The sequence below is a fragment of the Furipterus horrens genome, unplaced genomic scaffold, assembly GCF_987537825.1.
Source record: "Furipterus horrens unplaced genomic scaffold, mFurHor1.1.pri manual_scaffold_5, whole genome shotgun sequence".
Taxonomy (NCBI): domain Eukaryota; kingdom Metazoa; phylum Chordata; class Mammalia; order Chiroptera; family Furipteridae; genus Furipterus; species Furipterus horrens.
In genome coordinates, this window is record NW_028327175.1 from 33178909 (window position 1) to 33201303 (window position 22395).

Consider the following 22395-nt stretch of genomic DNA (forward strand, 5'->3'; position numbering starts at 1 on the left):
AGAATATATTTTTTTGTGTGCTGCAGAATTTTAATAATTCATGTTTGAGTACCATGAGATAAAAAAAGGTTTAAAAATCGCTGATATAGAGAACATGGGAGGGAGAGACAGAGGGATGTTAAATTTTGTTTTGTGAAGTAAACACACTATGAAAATTTTGAATCTCAAACTTTTCACGCTATTTTATTGAAATTAAATGTAAACATTAAATTTAAGGAAATGATACCTATTTATTTTTTTAATAAAATATGCATGAGTTATTTATACAGGTCTGTTATATCCATTTTTTTTTTCAAAGTCCAACTCACAAAAATTTGTAAACAGCAAAAACTAAGAGAAGTGAGTGGTGGTTCCCTCTGTTTTAATAGATCAACATCCCTACTGTTAACTCAATATTTATGATGTCAAAAATATTCATGGTAGGTGTACATAAACTACAATTCCATTTTAATGCAAATATAATATGAATTGTTCTATGCTTATCAGAAGAGATAAGCTACATAAAACCAAGTGTATTGACTATTCCTCATTTTGAAGTGAAATCATTGCTCGTTGAATCAAACTGTAGTAGGTAGTTAGATAGGCATGATTAGGGTAGGAATGAGAGGCCAGGTGCAGAGGGTCACCAGGGCAGAAAGCCCCAGGTGCCTAGCAATAGGCAAAACTACAAATCCCTGCACAACCACTCTCTTAAGCATTAAACCCTGGAGATGACATCTAGGCTTCAGCTTTGTTTCAGCTCCAGATCCAGAGGAGAAGAAAAATCACACAGACCAATCAGTGAAGACCACAACACTGAGGGAGAGTTGATGATTATTTTGTTGAGATCCTCCCTTGAGACCTCCAAATAAAAGCCCGTAAGACAGGGACCCCAAGCAGGCTCTTTTTCCCTTTTTTCCAGAACATGCCCACACCTTTCCTCCCTCTTTCATCTCTCAAGGCACATCTCTCTCTCCCTCTCCTAAACTCCAAAGGCCCTTGCTTTGCCTCTGTAACTTGCTTCCTGAGCCCATTTCTTCTTCAATCACTCACTATGTCTATCTCTGTGACTTGCTAAATAAACATTGTCTTATAATTTAAGCCTTGGCTCTGAATTCTTTCTTAGCCAGAACTCAAGTACTGAGTTTGCTGAACTGATGTCTAACAACTGGTGCCATTTTGCTGCTAAGAAAACTACTAGTTTTTGTGGGCAGCTTCTCGTTTATGGTAAAGTCTGTAGACATGCACCCATTATGGGCACAGTTCATGACACTGTGGCACAGGTGTGGCTTTCCATGTAATGACCATCCACTTTGCAAAGGCATTCCAAGCAGGTGCTGCACTTACTTCTCCTGTATTTTGAAGGGATTAATTTTTATATCCCATACAACAATAAAGAAAAAAAACTATTCAGTACTCTAAAAAAGTAGCTATCCTTTTTGTTTCAATAAGCCATACATGTTTTATCTTTTAATTGCCCAAAATGTTAGCACAGTTTTATTCTACATAAAGCCAACATTTGTTCTAGTGTAAATATTACCCAGAGATGTTTGGGGCAATCTATAATGCACAGGATTGCTGCTTCAAGGATTATTAGTACAAGTGTATTTGAAACTCAGCCATGAACATTCCTGGATTGGGTCTCATTTTCTTTGCATCTTGCCTTAAAGAATAATGGTCCTTGCCCTTCAATAGCAGTACATTGCCAAAAAATCTGATGCACTGATAGGAAAGTCATTTGTTTCAGGAATACTAATTTGCAAAGGTGGTACATTTGGCAAGACAGTCTTAATGCCTGATATTATGTAGGTAAACATGAATCTTTGAAAGCAGCTCATTTAAACTCATTTTTAAAAGCATCCTGTTAGCTCATTTTCTTAGCTATCCCTCCTCACTTCTTAAAAGCAATTTAGGTAAAATTAACTATCTCTTGGAGTAGCTTTCCCAGACATATCGCTTCACAAGGCAAGGCTGAATTTTATGCTATGTGGTGGCAAATAGAAGAACCGTTCAGAAGCTCTCATTGGCACATTTAGGTCATACTGGATTTTCTTGTCCCAAACCACTTATATATAAAATAGCTGTGACACCTTAGTCACACCAGAAGAAGAGTGTAACCTGCAGCCTGGTGTGTAAGTACCAGACTCATAAGCCTGAAGGTCACCTCTGACTTTCCTCTCCTCACAGGCTGGGGACCCTCCAGGAGTCAAGGCAAGGCACTCTGCTACCTGGATTCATGTCCTAAACATCCTGACTTACACATCTCTGTTGGGCTCAATGGGACACGGAAGCCAGGAGTTTTCATCAGCAAAATAGCTTTCATTTTCCCTTACTTCACCTATTTAGACAAGTGTTTCTTTATTTTGTTTTGTTTTTTGTCTTAGAATTTAGCTTTTATCAGATTCCTCACATTTGAGTCAATAATCAGTCAATTAAATCATCTGAGATTTAAGCCAAGACTCTGCTTGGTTAAATTACATAGAAATGAAAACAAATATGTCTTAGGGCATCAGATGTTTCTGGTCTCCCACAGAGCTCCCTGTGAGGGTGTAGCTGTCCTGCAGTTCAGGTGGAAGGAATGGGCCTGGAGAGCAAGCTGAGTGCAGACTAAGTCTCAGGAAAACCACCTGGCCACAAGCAGACTTTGGGCAGCAGAGGAGTGTCCTCTGCACAGCACACAGTAACCAGCAAATGCCACTAATGACTCATTATGATTATGACAACCTATTTTATTGCATAGTGCCCATGGGTCATCATCTCACTACATCATTAGTAATCTTCTTGTTTTAAGTAATTGCCAAGTTTCTAGGTGTTAAAATCTACATGGGAAACATCACGATCTGTCTTAATAAAAGCAACTTGACAGAGTGAAGTTTGGAATCTTCAGTGCATCGTCAAGTCACTAAATGCATGCTTAGTTTTGAGGTTTTCTTGAGCAGTTTTGTTTGTATAAATTGATATTCCTAACTTTGTTACTTATTAGAGATTTTTCAAATAACACAGAGAAAATTTATTTAAAAATAGTATTCACTATTATATAATAATATTATTTAATATTTTTAGTAAAATAATATTTCTTTTAATTACTTTTTAGGTCTTTTGGACCCTTTTATAAAATCTAAACTAAAAATAGTAATCACAGTGATCTTTCTTCCTATTGCTTTATTTCACTATTTTAGCATTCTAGGAACTATTTCATCTGTATTCATTATTTTCAACTGTGTTAAAAACATTAAAATAATAAGTATGGTATAAAGATGAGATCAGCTGGAAGCATAAAAAATAAATGAATTATGATTATATTATAATTTTTAAATTTTCTTTGTGTGTTGTCAAAAACATTGGCTCACCAACCCAGAAGATGTAAAAATGACCCGAGACTCTTCCTTTGTACTTAATTTGTCATTTTACTGGACATGTTTAAGAATTTGGAATTTTTCAGATTCTGCCCCAAACTGGTGTTGCTCAGTTGGCTGGAACATCATCCTGTAAACCAAAGGGCTGTGGGTTCGGTTCTTGGTCAGGACACATGCTTAGGCTGGTTTGATCGCTAGTCAGGGTGCATATAAGAGGCAACCAATTGATGTTTCTCTCTTACTTTGATGTTACTTCCTCTCTCTTTATCCTTCCCTCCCCCTCTCTAAAATCAGTGGGCATGTCTTTGTGTGAGGATTAGGGAAAAAAAGAGAAAGAAAAGAAAAGAAATGGTAGATGTTTCGCAATCATTAGACAAACCAGAATGTTAATACAAAGACACAAGTATTAGCTCTCTGAAATTTCAGAGCATGTCTAGATGTTCTGGATGCATTTTCTCAAACTCAAAAATCTATGAATGAGCAAACATTTATACAGACCAAAAAAAAAAAAAAAAAATGATGTTGAACTCTCACCCAGTTTAGTTGTCCAAAAGGGAGGACTCCACCACACTCTTGATTAAGAAAAGAACCTGCACTATCCCATTTTGATAAATGGACACATGGCAATATCCTTTCAACTTTTATGATAATCTTTGTGCACCAAAATTTATTTAATATGGTTTTTCAGTGCACAAAAAGTAGGTATGCATATAAATAATTAGAAGAAAATAGGTAGATAATTTAAAAATAAAGTTATTGGGTTTATTATTTTAATGAATGATTATACAACTAAAAATAAAAATTATTTTAAATTATGGAGCGAAGAAGAAGGCAGCCCTCTATCTTCAAGAAAAGCAGGAAGTATCAAAATTTTCTCTCTTGCTCTTTTTTTTTTTTTATATATGTGAGAAAGCTCCAGGGTTTGGAAGAGACAGGGGTGGACCCTCCATACATGGGGAAATGCTTTCAGCAATTACTCTTCCTGCCCTATCAATGACCAGAGCACAGGCAGCCTACAATTGCTTTCAAATGTAGGGGGGAAATTTTTCAAAAAACTCTTTCTGCTGTGCATTGATGGTTTATGCATACACACAAAAAGGACTTGAAGTAATGATAAGCTAGAAACTGTCAGAGAAATTATTAGAATCTAGAATCAGTGTTTACAGGGAAGTTTTGTTCCAGCTGGATGCAAGAAAGTTTATGGACATATATCGTATTCAGGGGACTTTATCCATTTCACAATGCCCCAACACGAGGTCAGTCAGGCAGAGACAGCAAGTTCTCCCTTACTCTGCTTTTTGTTCTGTGCAGGCCTCCAGCAGATTGGATGAGGCCCACGCACAGTAGAGAGGGCAATGTGTAGGCTGTCTCAGTCTACAATTAAAACATTATCTCACCCAGAAACACCATCGCGCACATTCAGAATAATGTTTAACTGAATATCTAGGGGCCCCATGGCCCAGGCAAGTTTTATTTTTAATTGAGGTCAGTAACATTACATATATTTCAAGTGTACAATATTATAACTTAATAGTTATCTACTCTATTGTGTGCTCACCACCAAAAGTCTAATTTCCATCCATTACCATATATTTGACCCATTTTACCCATTTGGCTTTCCCGTCACCCTTTTCCCCTCCGGTAATCACCACTGTATTGTCTGTATGTATGAATTTGTTTTTGTTTTGGTGTGTTAATTTGTTTGTTATTTTTTGTTTTATGTACCACATGTGAGTGAAATCATATGATTTTATCCTTTCCTGACTTATTTAACTTAGCACAATATCCTCAAGCTCTACTCATGCCAAATGGCAATATTTCATTTTTTATGGCTCGGTTTTATTCTGTTTTACATATGTGCCACACTTTCTTTATCTACTCATCCATCACAGAGCACTGAGGCCATTCAAGTTGATGTGCAAGGTTCTTACTAAGGGATCATGGCATTTGGGAAAGGGTACCCAAGGGCCCTCATAGTGCTTTTAGGATATGATGCTCCTGCAGTTACATGTACTAGAGCAGGCATGGAGGCATGAAGAACATCCATTAGGAGAGACTGTCTACACCAAGAGGTTCATTTAAATGAGATATCTCATTGAGATTCATTGTCTAGTTGCCAACTACAAGTGAGTATGGTTTGGGGCATTTGGTCAAGGTACAATAAAACTCACTTCACATGGAAGAGAAAATAAATGAGAGTGTAAGTGTGGTCAATATGACAGCAATTCAGTTATTAGACCAAAGCCCAGTCTCAAATGGGAACTCAATAAGTTCATTAAGGAAGAGCAGCAAAATGGAAAGAAAGAAGAGGGTAGTTGGGGAGATGGGAAGGAAAGGAAGGAAGGAGGCAGGCAGGAAGGGGAAAGGAAGAAGAAAAAGCAGGGGGGCCATGGGTCAGGTAAAGTGATGTTTTATTTCCCTTGAATCCTGTGCCAAGAAGATGTAAAATTACTCTAAAAAATTATCCAATAGGTAGCAGATTTTAGGAGTCATTGTTGCAAGGGGGCTTTAAGCTATAGACTGGGACTAAAGACATAAATGAGTGGACAGTGGACCTGTAGAGGCCATGAGGGATATGAGGATATTTGGTTTATCTCCATCTTAAAGGGCAAAGACTGGAGAAACAACCATATGTTATGTCCTGTGTTCTTTGCTTCCCCTCTCTAAGGGTATTGGTGCGCCAAGTGGCCAAGTCCTGTGGCTGCAGAATGCTCATGGTATTCCTAGGTTATCAAGGATTTCATGGCTCTCCTCTGTTGTCCTTACTGGAATGTGACCAGTAAGGACAGCTAGAACCCTACATTCTTCATATTTCCTCTGGTGTCTTTTAAAACAGCTCTAGGATCTGATCCCCAGACCCTGGGGTGAGGACTTGTCCCCCTCATTGTCTCTCTCCCTATGCTCACATCCAGTCCCCGTGCCTTGTGACTCCAGGTACCACCTTCCCCTGTCCTTCCACAAGCTTGCAGAGAATTCCCTCCACCTGTCAACTTTTCCTTTTACTTTGATGGTTTTAGGGCTAATGTCACCTTTTGCTTTTTCTTCTAGGAGGCAGGAGATTAAAGAGACGCAGCCTCATGTACCACATCAGGTCATCTCAACCAGAGTTTTCAGTTCTAAGACCTTGAGGCCCAGGGCTATCTGAATGGTTCAGCAGACTGGGGATGAGCTGACAGCTCCTGTGGTTAGCTGAAGGGCCAGAACAGCCACCCAGAATTCGAAGGAGGACACTGGATCAGGAAGGATGATTGACATTCAAGGCTAGAGCTGAGACACTCAATGAGCCCCGCTCAAGTGTGGCCCCTTCCCTAGCACTGAGGAGGGGGGGAGGGTATCCTCTTAGTGTGTACCCACGTTCACATGTTTTTAATAAAATGCCCAAAAGTAACACACTTTTTTTTTTTTCTTAAAGGGAGGCCCCCAAATTGCCAAAACTTTAGGCCTCACTAGCTGGACCTGCCCCTGGTTAGCAGAGTTAATCCTGGGTCGGCTGCTGATTTAGCAGACTCGTCCCCTGCCTCTCCACCAGCCCTCGCCCTTGCTCCAGCCTCTGTGTTTAGGCCATGGACGTATTCCTAACACCTCTGCCAGATGTCCTCCTGGCTGCGTACACAGGGTGCTCAAGCACTAAGAATTTATCCAGAGGAGCAATTCACATCAGAAGTCCTCGGGAAAGGCCTTCAGCCCTGGCAGGCAGAGGCAGGGAGAGGTCTGGACAGCGGTAGGCAGGTGGGACCAATGACCTTTCTCCATCTGATTTCATTCTGCTTTGCATCAGAGTGGGAGAATGGAGATGCCCAGAAAGCCCACTTTGCTTTTTCAAAGTAATGAAATTCTATTTGGGCCTTCACAGTTCTAAGGAGAGTAAATGGATCTTTGATGAAAGCTTATGGACTGGAAAAACAAAGTTCTTTAAACCTTAGTCCCTTGACACTTACCCCTTCTCTCTTTCTCTCCAAATATGTTTACCACATAAATGGGTTTTGTTTGTTTATTTTTTTAAATAAGAAAAAAAGAAAGGCTGTATGTACAACAAATACTTGTACATCAAAATATTTTGATTGTAAAAACATGGACTTGCAAAAAAAAAAAAAGAGTCGTCGGCAGCCGTCCGTCTGGAGAGACGATGGTGTAGCTTCTTAAGAGTCCATCTGCACTGCCGAGAATGGCTGTGCAGTCCGACTCGGGAGTGACATGGTATCTGTCTCCTCCCGTGTTGAATCGACATCTTGCGATGACGCTGAAGCTACAGAGCCTGGGCAGGGTGATATGGAGGGTCTGCTGTTGCCCATGCAGCAGACCCCCCCTCTCTTCGCAGCTGAAGGATCCAAGGGAAAGACGGAGTCGATACAGCTTGGGTTCAGGTGCGCCGCAGGAGTTGCCGGTGTTGACCACAACATCAAACCGCCTTAGGGACTCCGGCTCCGGATTTTCTGTCGGGGTTTACTCCCTTAGCCTTTCCCCTGAAGAGGTATGCCGCAAGGCAGCGGAGGTTTTTTGGAGTCAGAGTTTTCCTTCTCTGATGTACCCTGACTGGAAGATCGAACCAGCGACACTTAGCTCGCAGGCCGACGCTCAATCCACTGAATACATGAATAGCTCATTTGCCCTGACTGGTGTGGCTCATTTGGTTGAGCATTGTTCTGAAAATGAAAGCTCACTGGTTGATTCAGTCAGGGCACATACCTGGGTTGCAGGTTTGGTCCCCAGTTGGGGCACATACAAGAAGAAACCGATTGATGTTTCTCTCTCACATCAATGTTTCTCTCCCTCTTTCTCCATCCCCTTCCCTCTCTCTAAAAATAAATAAAACATCTTTTTTTAAAAACAGCTCATTTGATCTGTCATCTTCTGATTCTCACTTCCTAATCTCTACCCCTTTGCCTTTCTTTGTTCTGTATTCTTGGATAATTTCACTTGCTGTTCTTCAAAATTACCTATCCTGCCGTCAGCACTGTGCCTTCCACCATTCTTTGAATCTCTTTCAAGTTTTGGCAACAGTATTCCTAAGAACTCTATTTTGTTCTCAGAATGTGGCGTTCCACAGCCTCTGCTTGATGGTGTTTTAGCTCATGGCACCTACTGGTAGAACTACCTTGTTTCCTGCCATGACACACTCTACATTTCAGCTCTCTGTGTTCTCTTTTTGGCTCCTGAGCCTTCCAATGTGGTCAGTGAGTGTTTTATGATTAAAGCAAGGTGTATATGGCCAGCCCTGGGAGGTGGAGAGAACTTCCTGATTTCTAGGAGGAAGGGTCATTACCCATTTGTCCCTGTGGATTCGGCCTTCAGGGATCATTGTTACTGATGGGTTTAGAGAGGAACTTTGCACGAGTTGGAATGAGTGAGATAGGGTGGTGCGAATGCAGGCTTTTCTTCAGGAACCAGGACCAATGACAAGTTGAATCATTCATGTCTGAAGCTGAATACATAGTGGGCAAGATGATTAGCCACAAAGCCCAAATTTTCTTAAGCTCACTGCTATGAGGGCAGATGCTGATGCAGCTGCTGAATTTCAGTGCTCTGTAAAGAAAAGAAAACCCAAGTAAATAATTAAAAGCTTAGTTCAATGGTCAACCCCTATAAATGTTATTGTCTCACATTTTCTACTTGTAAAGATATAATTAATTTTCTTGATTGACACAGTCCAGTTTAGAAGTGTATTGCACATTTAATTCTCATGTCCACGGCAATGTGTGGGGTGAAAACTGTTTCCCCCAAATCCATGTCCACTTGGAACTTCTGGATGTGACCTTATTTGGAAATAAGTTCTCTGCAGATGTAATTAGTTAGGATGAGCTCATCGTGGAAAAGGTAAACCTTCCAAACCCAATGACCAGCGTCCTTGTAAGAAGGTCATGTGAAGACATGGACACGCAGTGAGAAGATGACAGCCACATAAAGGCAGATGAAGGCAGAGGTTAGAGTGGTGTAGCCATAAGTCGAGGAATGGGGCACCCACCAGAATCTTGAAGAGGCAGAGACTGCCCTCCTCCAGAGCCTTCAGAGGGAGTGTGGTCCCATCCACACCTTAATTTGGACTTTTGGCCTCCAAAATAAGAGAGAATAAATGTCTATTGTTTTAAGCAGCCTGTTTGTGGTCATTGATTATGGCAACCCCAGGGAACTAACCTAACGTGCAAGGCCAGCCACACAGCAGCTGGATCCATGACAGAGAAGCACTGAGGTCAGCCAAGCAGATCTCACACATTTATATAAAAGCCACAAAGAACAAACACTGTCTTTTAAACATACCCCAGTGGACAGGGCCATGGGGAGAATGGCTGGCTGCTCAGGACTCTTAAAATGGAGCGTGCAGACTCACAGCCATTGGGAAGACAACGTGGGTTTGGGGTGCTCAGCTGTGAGAGAGCAGAGAAGCCCAACCAGAACCTAAGCACTCACTGGGGCTCTCCTGTACCTTCTGGACTGTGGGAAGCAAGGGCCCCAGGTGTGAGCATAGGCCTCAGGCTCTACACCACAGCGGGCAGAACTTTGGTGCTCACTGCAGAATGAGACAGCAGAAACCCACCCCATCATGGCTCTGCTGGGAGGATTCAATGAGGTACGACTCGGTGGCCCATGAGTAGTTGACATGGTCATTTGTACAGATTCTACAGTGAGAGGACCCACAGAGAATGAAGGCTGAGCCGGATTTGAGGCCAATGGGTTGTTTGCTGCCCAATGCTACATTCATGTGCTAGTTCAATTACCAGGCTCAGGGACTTGAAAAATAAAAGATTTCTGTAGACAAGGCTGATTGGACTGTCTTTTTTTTTTTCTTTTCTTGTTAAGACTTAAGTCGGAGGGAGAATTGACATTGCATCTTTCTCTTTGTAGCTTCCCCAGGGTTGTAATTTGCTTAATGCTCTTAGTACTGACTTGAAATAGCTGGAGGGAACGACTTAGTAGGCTAGACCCCTACTTTGTACGTCAAAAGCAAACTCCCTGGAGTGGCGGGGCAGATCCTGTGGGTCACAGCCATTTCTTATGGAGAAAAATCAGGTTCAGAGTGTGGGGATGTTGCAGAGGAGGCCCCTGCAGACAGCAACCCCAACAGCCCTGAGAGGTCAGGGAGAAAGTAATGCCCAGCTCTGAGCTTTGAAGCTGCCAAAGTCCTGTAAAGGCTATGTAGAATGTTCCGGGAAGAGCCTGCAAGTGCTCTGGACAAACATGTGAGCATTTTAAGGAGGATTTATTTTGCCTGACTTGTGTAAAAAAACAGGTATCTAAAATATTAAATCTTAGCAACAAACACACAAATTTTTCTTCTTTGCGCAGGCTCCCTGGCCTTATTCACCACGGTAGATATATATCACATGTCTCCTAGTTTAACCTGGTTCATCTTTGCACCAGGCCAGGGTGTAAATGATCTTCCAAGGCCACATCATGACCATCACAAGTATTCTTTTGTTACTTAAGTTCAGAATCAGAAGTAATGATGAATTTTATTATATGCAGCTATCATGCTTGAAGTTTCTTAATTAGACTTCTAGCTAATCAAGTCACATGATGATGGTTTGTGTTATGATGGAGTCATTTTGCAGGACAAATTAATATTTTATACCTTCTATCATAAATAAATATTATGTAGACCCCCTTTTTAATAAGTAGATTTTAAAAATTATTGTATTAAACTTGCATATAGTATTGCATTATTTTTAAATAAATATGTACCTAGGATGAGTGGTACTGGATGGGAAAACTTTGATCAGAGGAGTCTTTTCTACTGAGAGGGATGTAGCTCTCATTAGGAGGACAAGAGTGCATGAAATCAATGTATTTGGGAAAATCAATGAATTTTAAGTCATGGAGAACTGGTAGAGAAACAGATGAAACAGGGACAAGGACCTGTGACTTGAAGGAGTGGGGTTGCCGATATTTGTTGCATTTTCTCCCTGCAATGAACACTGTGCGGAGAAAGGCCACTTGCCAACAGATCAAAGGAAGTAGACACACAGCTATGTTGGCTCCTCAGCACATAGAAGTGTCCTGGGAGCTTGTGCTCCAGCTGGTCTACCTCAGTCCTTCATCAAAGTGAGTGTAAATCTTTCTCCAATGATGGATGGTTACCCCATTTAACTAGTGGGAGGTGGAGGTTGTGAGAAAACCCACTAATTTAACCATGATACTGACAACTTGTGTTCCTCATCTTCTTCTCTAAAGGGGTAAATCAACCTAGCTGGGAGTCTGACTTGTAACATATTCTACCTCTTACTCTGACTTTGGTAAAATTACCTAGTATTTACAATCAATTTGCATAATTTTTATTGCTTTTTAGATGAACAATCAGGGATATAATGTGCTTTTGCTGATCTTGTCTTTATTTAAAATTGTAATATTTTATTCATCATGAATGTTTTTATAGTAATTTTAACTTTAAAAAAATATTGCACTAAAATATCAATTATCTTGATGACTGAGATTATTGGCACCTCCTTAAACCAGAATAAGGTGTGTAGAGCTGAAAGGGGGGCCACATGCTGGCATGGTTCAGGGTCAGTCAGGCCTATGTCTAGTGCCAGGACTTGGACTGACTCACAGGGATGCTGAGTCACGTGCTGCATGTCTGCAGTGTCTACCATCTTCCAGTTGAAGTTCACAGACTGTGCTGCCATATACTATTCTATATGATGGAGCTATAAATGTTTTTAGCAGTATTTCCTAAACTTTATTTAGACAATATAAAGTAAGAGATCACAAAATTGAACAATAAAACAACAAAGTGTAATATTAAAATTAGTGTGTCTTCCGGTGAGCTGAACCTCCCAGCACTCAGACAGGGTGATCATAGATTGTTGGAGAAGGTTTTGCACTTACCTTCCATGCAGAACCTTGTGCTATACTGTAAAAACAGAAGTATGGCTTAATTCTGCTCTTCTGCTCTCCAGACTTGAGCTCTTCATCCTTGATCATGCTTGTGAAGATGCTCATCATTTTGTGCTTTTATGGGAACCACACACAGGGGCATCAAGAAAGAAAATGGAAGAGAAAGGGAAGGAAAGAATGGAGGAAAGTCATTCAGGAGAAAGTCTCACCAACTAGTTTCCAACCAGAAGCTTCTAAAGAATCCAAACTTAAAGTTACTGAGGAAGAGACAGAACACAATTCTTCAGGGATACTTTCCCTTCACCTTGAAGTTCTATAAATAAATAGTAAGTGATAATTGACAACTTATATCATTATTTTTGTTTTTGTTTTTTTTTACTCTAGAAACATTCTTGGTAGTTTCTTCTCAAGATAACAATACGGGTAAGTTCACATTGGTAGTAACTTTAATATCCACTGTCCCTGTGGAGTACACTCCTAAAAGACATCCCTAAACTTGAATCTTCATAAAGGATTCACATACAAACAACTGGATGATATAGACCTGTATAACCTTGTTTTAAAATAGAATCACAATTATTTAAAAATATTTACTTAAAAATTGTGAAGCAAGTGGGTAATTAGAGTTAAATGGAGGAGAATGTACAATACCTGTTCTGCAAACTAGCCTGAGACTAGGCTTGTTTTCTTCCTCTTTCTTATAATGAAAGAGCTGGTGAGAAATGAAATATTTTCTTCAAAATTCTGGGACAAGCAGACATTCTTAGCTGTATATAAGTGAGAAAGAGACAAAAATTTGATTCATGAAACTTAAACCTGGTCATATTTTTTTAGGGAATATGTTTAAATTATGAAAGTTAAATGTGTATGTGTGTTTATATATCTGATCACAGCAATATTAGGCCCATGAGTTGTTCCATTTTTCTTGCCTTTATACAATTAAAAGAAAAATTGAAAAGATCAATTTAATTTACTACTTTCTCACAAAATCCATTCTTTTAATGTTGTAGTATGCCATTTTATTGACTTTTTTTCAGTGGGGCAGCTGCCTCAGTCTCTTCATACTTGTAGAAATATCTCTTCATTGCATCAAGCATTTCAATACTTACTAAATGCATAATTTAGTGGTTGGTCAGGTGATTGGCATCCTGTTCACTCCAGATCATCCAGTAATCAGGATAGAGAGAAACAGAAAAAATAAAGAGGAGGTTTGGCAATAGTGTCTGTAAGTCTAATTTAATTAAAAAGTCATGGTACTTGCAAGAAAAGTCAGTGAAATGACACAGAAGGACTTACCTATGTGGCTTAATGTGAAGTCATGTTTACAGAAGAAGTGAGGCAGGTGAGAGGTGCTTTGCATTTAGGTGAGAACATGCCCACGCAACATACTGACAGAGCTCAGGGTACATAATGACCATAAAATTAGATAAGTACCAGGTTTTGAAGGGAAATAAATGAATAGTGAATGCTAAGAAGACTGATCTTTATCCTGCAAGAAACACAAAGCTATTAAATGCTTAAATAAAAGAAGATCACTTAGATTTTAGCATGGAAATATATCTCTGAAAGCAGACTAGATTACAGCATCAAAGAACATAGTGAAAAAGGTATTCTAACCATCTGGTTAACATGATGAAACTATGACCTAAGGCTTTGGACATGAAAAGGAAACAGAAGGGAAGGATTAGAAAAATATTGAGATAGAGTGCAAAACTTTGTTATGGGTCATGTATGAACTTTGAAGGAGATTGCAGATAGAGATGCCTGGGGGATATCTTTAAAAGAAAAGAAATGTCATTATTACACAAAGTTATTTTAGAGCCTAGATATTATAGTAAGAAATATCAAATAAGTGGCTTATATACTGGGGAATAGAAGATATATTAACTATTTATGGATGATATTATTATAAATTTTTTAAAAAATAGTCCAAATTACTAGAATATGCACTAAAATTTGGTAAGGTGACTGGATACAAGCTAAATATACAAAATCATAGTTTTCCTCTACACTTTCAATAATTGGTTTGACATGAATATATAAACAAATTATTTAATTTTTCTAAACTAACAAAAACTATAAAATAATTAGGAAAAAGCTTAATAAAAAAGATAAATGATCTGTACTATAAATCCTATAGAAGAAATAGGTCCCGCAGACATTTAACTACAAATATCATTCTCTTGGGTAGGAAAAGTTAAATCATAAACATACCTATTCTTCCCAAGTAATATATACATGTGATGCAATTTCAATCAAACTTTATTTTTAACTGAGTAAAATAGCTTGAAAGGTCAGATATGAGGCAAAGAAAGTCCTGGTGACCAATTCCACAGGCTCACCTGCATGTTGCAATCTCCTCTATTAGGTTAAGATCACATGCCAGGTCTGGCCCTGGGACTGTACTTGAGAATGAGTGTGACTTTTCCATTTGCTTTTCTTTTGCAAAGGTGAATTTAGAACCTGCACCTTGAAATGATGGTGCTACAAGTTGGATGATATGGATCCTGGCTCATCAGTTGGAGGAGAGATGTACTAACCCATCCTCCATATGAAAGTTTGCAAGGACAAGAGATACACCTGCATTAAGCATTAAAATTTCAAGGTTATTGTTCCAGCCAAGATGGAGGCATAGGTAGACATGCTGCATCTCCCTCCATAACTAAGAAAGAATTTACAAGTACCTCAAAACTAAAAGCAAAAATATAAAAATAAAAAAGTACCAGAAAACTGAACTGCATGGAAATTTAACAACTGAACAAATAAAGAAGAAATACTCATCCAGACAGGTAGGAGGTATGAGCTGGGACTGAGAGGACATGGTGTGGTGGCAGAAGTGACAATGGTGGTGGTGGCAGGGCAGTGGCTGTGACAAGCAGCAGAAAGTGCAATCATACATTTTAAAAATAGGGCGGAAAACCTGGGAAGTGATCCCAGGCACAGACCAGGTTGCCTAGCTCAAGTTCCAGTGCAGGGGGAAATGGAACCACATTGCTTCTGACTATGAATACCAGTGGGGGTTGGGGCAGAGGAAGAAACTGCCAGTCTTTCAGCAGAATCCACTCGTTTAGAGGGTACCCATGGTCCTAGAATGTACACAAACCCACCCACTCTAAGAACCATCACCAAACAACAGCTAGAATGGCAGCAGTTGCACGTAGGAAGATAGAGTGGTTCCTGGAAAGGAGCAAGTGCTGAAAAAGCAGCATTGTCCCCTCTCTGATCCCTCCCCCACATACAGCACCACAACATGGTGAAACAGGTTGTCCTGTACTAATGAATACCTAAGACTCTGCCCCTTACAACATAGCAGATGAGACAGCTCTACTTAAGACACAGAGGCAAACACAGAAAGCGTTCATGATGAAGAGACAGAGAGGTATGGCCCAAAAAAGGGAGAAGATGAGGGTTCCAGTGGGAGAACTAAGTGACAAGGTGATAGCCAACCTAACAGACCAGGAGTTCAAAACACTGGTGATAATGATGCTCACAGACTTGACAGACAAGATTAAGTATGACAAATGCATAAGGAAAGAATTGAAGACTAGGCTAAGTGAAATGAAGGACAACTCACATGAAGCCAGTGGTAAAGGTAAGAAAATCAGGGTTCAAATCAATGATTTGGAACACAAGGAAAAAATAAACAGTCAACCAGTAAAGAAGGAGGAAACAAGAGTTGAAAAAACTGCAGAGATGTTTAAGAATGTCTGGGACAACTTTAAATGTGCCAACATCCAAATCATATGGGGTGGTAGAGGAGAAGAGAAAACCAAGAAATTAAAAATTCATGTGAAAAAATAATGAAGAAAAAGTCCCCTAATTTGGAAAAAGAAATAGGCATACAAATCCAGGAAGCACAGAGAGTCCCAAACAAGCTAGACCCAATGAGGACCACACCAAGACATGTCATAATTAAAATGCCAAAGGTTAAAGATAAAAGGATAATCTTAAAAGAAACAAGAGAAAAGAAGAGAGTTACCTACAAAGGGGTGCCTATGAGACTATCAGCTGATTTCTCAAAAGAAACTTTGCAGACAAGAAAGAACTGGCAAGAAGTATTAAAAGTCATGAAAAGTAAGGACCTACAACCAAGGCTACTCTATCCAGCAAAACTATCATTTAGAGTGGAAGGACAGATAAAGTGCTTCCCAGACGAAGTAAAGCTAAGGGAGTACATCATCACCAAGCCATTATTATATGAAATGTTAAAGGGACTTATTTAAGAAAAAGAAGAACAAAAGTATGAACATTAAAATGACAACAAACAACTATCAACAACAAAAGCTAAAAAATAAAAACAAAAACAAACTAAGCAAACAAGAATAAGAAGAGAATCATAGGTATGGGGAACATTTAGAGGGGTGTCAGCTGGGAAGGGGACAGAAGAGGAAAAGGGAAAAGATTCAAGGGTTATGAAGCATAATTGGTAAGTACAAAAAGGACAAGGGGAGCTTAAGAATAATGCAGAAAAGGCTAAAGTCAAAGAACTTATATTGTGACCCATGAACATGAACTAAGGGGGGTGGTATTGCTTGAGAGAAAGAATGTACTGGGTGGAAGGGAGCAAAGGGAAAAGAAATTGGGAAAATTACAACAGCATAATCAATAAAATATACTTAAAAAAATTCAAGGTTAATTGTTTCCTCTTTGCCTCACCTAATCTGACTGAACAATACAGAACACTAAATGTCTTTGAATATATGGTAGAATTTTAAATATCAGAATAGTGATCAGGCACTTACATTAACCTATCCAAAATGTACATAAGGCCATTAACATAACAAGAGTGTCACATTTTCATGACAGAACATAACAGTAAGTCTATATGGAAATTAAGGGTATAAACAACAATGTATGACAAAATAGTTATTTAAATCAAGAGGATGATACAAGGCTACTTAATAAATGGTGTTGGCATAATTATAAAATAAGACTAAATCCCTCCTTATGCTATATACAAATTTGAATCTTTTAAACATCTTTAGAAATATATGAAAAATCTGAGAACCACTTGGGAGATATTTGTGTTATTGAAAAAACAAAGACCTGGTAAGGATGCAGAGAAAAGGGAACCCTAGTGCATTGTTGGTGGAAATGTGGACTGGTGTAGCCACTGTGGAAAGCAGTATGCAATCTCCTCAAAAAACTAAAAATGGAACTGCCTTTTGATCCAATGATCCCACTGTTGGGGTTATACCCTAAGAATCCTGAAACACCAATTCAAAAGAACCTATGCACCCTAATGCTCATAGCAGCATTACTTATAATAACCAATGTTGGAAGCAGATTATGTGCCCATTGCTAAAAGAGTGGATCAAAAATTATAGTACATTTACACAGTGGAATACCATACAACAGAATGAAAGAAAGAATTCATACTCTTTGCAACAGCATGGATAGAACTGGAGAGTATTTTGCTAAGTGAAATAAGCCAGGGAGCAAAAGACAAATACCATATGATCTCACCTATAAGTGGAACCTAATGAACAAAACAGACAAACAAAATAGAACCAGAGACATGGAAATGAGGAACAAACTGACAGCAACCAGAGGGGAGAAAAAAGGGGATAACAGGTGAAAGAAGGGAAAGGATCTAGCCAAGGAACTAGTATAAAGGATCCATGGACATGTGGGAGCAGGGTGTGGGTGGGACAGGGGAGAGCAATGGGGGGAGATTGGGACAACTGTAACTGAACAACAATAAAATTTTTAAAAAGAGAAAACTATTTGACTATTAAAAATAGTAACATATTACATAAATATTCAAAGACAAACATAGTGGAAAAATACAGCATATACAACAAATAACAATGGGTCAATATCACAAAGACTCAGCAAATTGATAAGAAAAAAACAAGCAAACTAGATTTAATGGATAGTCAATTCATAGAAAAGGCAATCCAAAAGAACAATGGACATAAGAAAAGATTCTGAACCCAATTACCAGAGAAATGCAAATTAAGGCAATGATAAGACAAAAACTTTAACTCCACAACTTAGCAAAATTTTACTGGTTTAATAATAATCAGTATGAATGACAGTGCTTGGAAATAAGCATTTTCATAAATTACTGATAGAAATTTAAATTGCTCCAGCCTTTTGGAAAACCATTTACTAAATAAAGATCTGCCTACCTTTATATATAAGGTTGTCTGAATACTGTGCTCTGTATAGTGGAAAAAATTCGCGCTCAGTAGAAATATCCCTTAATATCCACCAATGGGTGAATAAGTTGCATCTACCCATATGTTGAAATGTTATACAGCTATTAACAGGAATGAATTACAAACACTGCCTGAGAGGAATGTGCATAATGCAGTATTAAGTTAGAAAACTCAATTACAGTGTAAAGTCTTTGGTATAATCTTCTTTTCTGTAAAAGTTAAGTGACAATGAAATTACACTCTCTGTGTGTACTGTTCAGTTGATGCAATGCCTTGGACATAGCAAGGTAAGGACACAGTGTTAATAAAGGTAATGGGTTAACCTCCAAAACAGATTCATTGGTAGAAAATAAGGAAAGATATTTACCTTTTAATGACCACTCAGTACTTTTTTATTTTTCAGTAGCAATCATGATTTTATATTACTTTTTAAATTAATAAACAGAATTTGATAAGAAAAAAACACTGAGAGTATAAAAAGTCCTTCAGGAATAAAGACCTGGGTGCTCAGAGACAATGGCTATGGTCCCTCTGTCTGTTATCTTTAGAAATCTTCAAAAGGAGATCTAACAAAATAGACAAGTCAGTGCTCTGCAAACATGTGTGTCCTAGATGAAGGAGAAGGAACATACTCAAGGTAAATGCCACCAAAAGGATGCATGTGTTAATAACGTTAGTATTCTACTTGGTGCTGGAGCACATCTCCTGGTTGGCTGTGGAACTCTTACGATAGGTAAATGGAGCCAAGATTACTGGTCACAGGATTCTGTGATGTTGGTCTGTGTGTACTGATGCTTTACACAATGATTTGTTGGCAAAACTGATCAAATACATATTCGCCAATAAAAGGGGACAACATTAAAACAAGGAGTCATAGTGCATTGATGTCCAGTAAAATAATTTTTAGGCTATTTCTAGGAGATTTAACATGCTATGAAATTATAAGTATTTTTTTACTGTTTTACTAAAAAATTTTAAAGTCTAAATATGTGAATAAAATCAGAATATATTCACAGTAATGCTGCTTCTTATCTGACATTGTCAAATTTCAGCAATATGCCAAGACAAGGTTGATTTATTTTGTAAAATTGAACAGCTACACTCTGGAAATATATACACACATATCAAGTGTCTTCTCGCATATGAGGTGGGTGAGTGTTAGAGTGTTAATGAGCTCAGTTAGAGCCAAAATCTGGCACCTATTTAAAGGCACAAAACACAGGGTTTCTAAGCAGAGCTTAATAACAGCTCAGTTTAAAATGAAAGTAGTAAACTCATATCTCAAGCTTTGTTTTATTTTCATAAAGAGTTCCAAGTGTGTTATGGATTAGACTCTCCCTTGTTTCTGCTTGAAGCTCTCCTAGGCATTGGAGGTTCAGGAAGCTAAGACAATTGTGTTTCCCAAAGATGTTTTGAATAGACATCTGCAGGTCAGCACTTCTCTGGGTGTGTTCCATAAAACTAGTTCCTGGGAAAGTAATTCTTCTCACAAAAAAAAATTTAATATTAATTATATTTGTGAAATTCTATGTTAAAGATATGTATGTAAGTTTTTCGTTGGGTTTGGATTTGTTTTTGCTTTATTACTTATTTCTCCAATGCTTTTCATTATTATGATTATTTTGCTTCTTCATGACATGAGTTAGGTGTCAGATACAGCAGATAGATTTTGAAGTAGTTCCCAAAGTTCTTGAATTATTAAAGACTCTCTCTCTCTCTCTTTTTTTTTTTTTTTTGAAACATTTCACAGAACAGGCATACCTTGGTTGCACTTCAGGAATCATGGCCATTGTTTCTTAATTTACATCTTAGAAAAAAAAATGTCACGAGAATAAAACATCACCCATTTGTCTTTGCCAACATGTAATTTGTTATAAATTCAGACCTGACCAAGGATTGTGTTTGTCAGTGTTTCTCCATGGAGAAAGGGTTTGGTAAGCAAAGTAATGAAGTAAATTAGAATCTTCCATACTGAGTTCTGAGATAGTATTAATAGGTATTCCACAAAAAAAGATTTTATGGGTAAGTTCAAGAAGCTTCACATACAGTCCACCTTGGGAGACCAATAATGCTTATTAGTACAACTTAGGACCCCAAGGAACCAGTCTGACTTTGTTCACTCCAGGATTACCCACAAGCAGCTAACAATGTTACCAACTCTGGGCTCCATTTTCTTTCTTTCCGGGAAAATGATTTACTGTAATTTGGGAAGTGTTGCAATAAACAAATCTGAGTGTTGTCTACATAACTATCATGCGGATTTTTTTGAGTAGAGGAAGAGAAGGAAGAAGTGGGGTATGGGGAGGTGGGAAGAGATGAAAAATCTGCTTTCTTATCACCTCAGGGATTTTGTATTGTTTTATCTTCCCAGGCAAATGAGAACCTTTCCTGTAGTCCATTGTGAGGACTCTCAGCCCTCCTTTGCTAGCCTGCTCTACGATGCTCCCCTCCCACTTCCAGGCCCAAGTCTGTAATCACAAGGCTGAAATAAATACAATCCCACAGCATTTTCAAGTATTAATCACTTGGCTATATATTTAAAAAATTAACCATGTACCATTCTGATCTTTTTATCAAAGGAAACTTTCTCTAACTGCAAGTGTTTTCTTTGCCTATGGTAAGAGAAAAAGGTGGTTTTGAGGAGGTTGGTTTATAATTCAGTTTTTGCTTATTCTGATTTGTCCCTGTAGGTGACATTACTTACCTTTGTCAAGCAGGTCACCTCCCACCACCCATGATAACATTTTGGGTCTGGATTTAGAATGTCTGAAGAATATGAAAAATAAATGTGTATAGTAACTTAAGTGCTGTTTTCCAATATGTTAATAAAAAAACAACCATTGACATTTAGTTCAGTTTTTGCAAATATACACAAACTCTTGCTCTGTAGTGGAAGGTTAACTTTCTTGACTTAATGGTTTTTTTTGGAAGAAGATTTTATTCCCACAAATGCCCAAGCAGAGAAATAATCTATCAAGCACAATGAATAACCAGGGTAACATCGGAGTTTAGAAAAAAAATAAAAAATCTTTAGTAAATAAACTTAGAGACATGGAATGCTGTGAATTAAATGTCAAAGAATTCAAAATTGAAGATCTGAAAAAGCTCAATGAGATACAAGAAAACCTAGAAAGGCGATTCAACAAGCTCAAGAATAAAATCAATAAACAAAAGGACTACTTCACCAAATAGATTGAAACTATTTTTAAAAACCCAAACACACAGAAATGCTGGAGATGAAGAACTCAATAAATGAGATGAAGAATAAACTAGAAAGCTTAGGAAACAGAGTTGACGAGATGGAGGAAAGAATTCGTGATGTTGAAGATAGAAATCTAGAAACGATGCAGATGGATGAAGAGACTAAAAAGAAAACTACATTAGAAAGAGTAATGTAAGAATCATGGGTATACCAAAAAGAGAACAATGGGAAAAGGGAAAAGAGAGCCTATTTTAACAAATAGTTGGTGAGAACTTCCCAAACCTATGGAAAGTGCTGGACATTACAATCCAAGAAGCTAAGAGAATACTGAATTACCTCAATCCAAAAAGGCCTTCTCTAAGGAACATTATATTAAAACTGTCAAAAATGAAAGACAAAGAAAGAATTCTCAAGGCAGCTAGGTAACTGTATTTGATTGCCAGTGTTTCATCTAGATGTCTTAGTAAAATTTTACCCATTGCTACTGTTTTTCATCCCCCCACCCACCAAAAAGACTGGAAAGTGACAGCCCTCAAAAAATTTTAGTAGGGTCTTGAAGCAAGTAATTCAACCATGCTTCTTGCAAGTAGAAAACATGGCATCAGTGACCAGTTTGTTTTTAAATTACCCTCTTATTCTTTATAAATATACATATATCTAGCAGCTGTATCTCTCAAAATCATGACTAGTATAAAACCTATCATCCCAGCCTGCGCACCAGCCTCTTTACAGTTTTAACTGATTAACATCAACCTGTTTATTACCTTACCATTCGTTTAATAACTCAGTCTGTGCAGTGGTCATGGATAAAATAATCTTCACTGCAGAGATCAAAGAATTAATCAAGTGAAACAGTAAAGAATGA

At 38.3% G+C, this 22395-nt stretch overlaps 1 non-coding gene across 1 annotated transcript; it reads right to left on the reverse strand.

The window, feature by feature from the left end:
* Positions 1 to 4238: 4238 nt before the first annotated feature.
* On the reverse strand, positions 4239 to 4372 carry LOC150008342 (small nucleolar RNA SNORA71). Its single transcript, XR_016511514.1, has one exon. It is a non-coding gene; the product is annotated as a small nucleolar RNA SNORA71 (small nucleolar RNA).
* Between the last annotated feature and the right edge of the window lie 18023 nt (positions 4373 to 22395).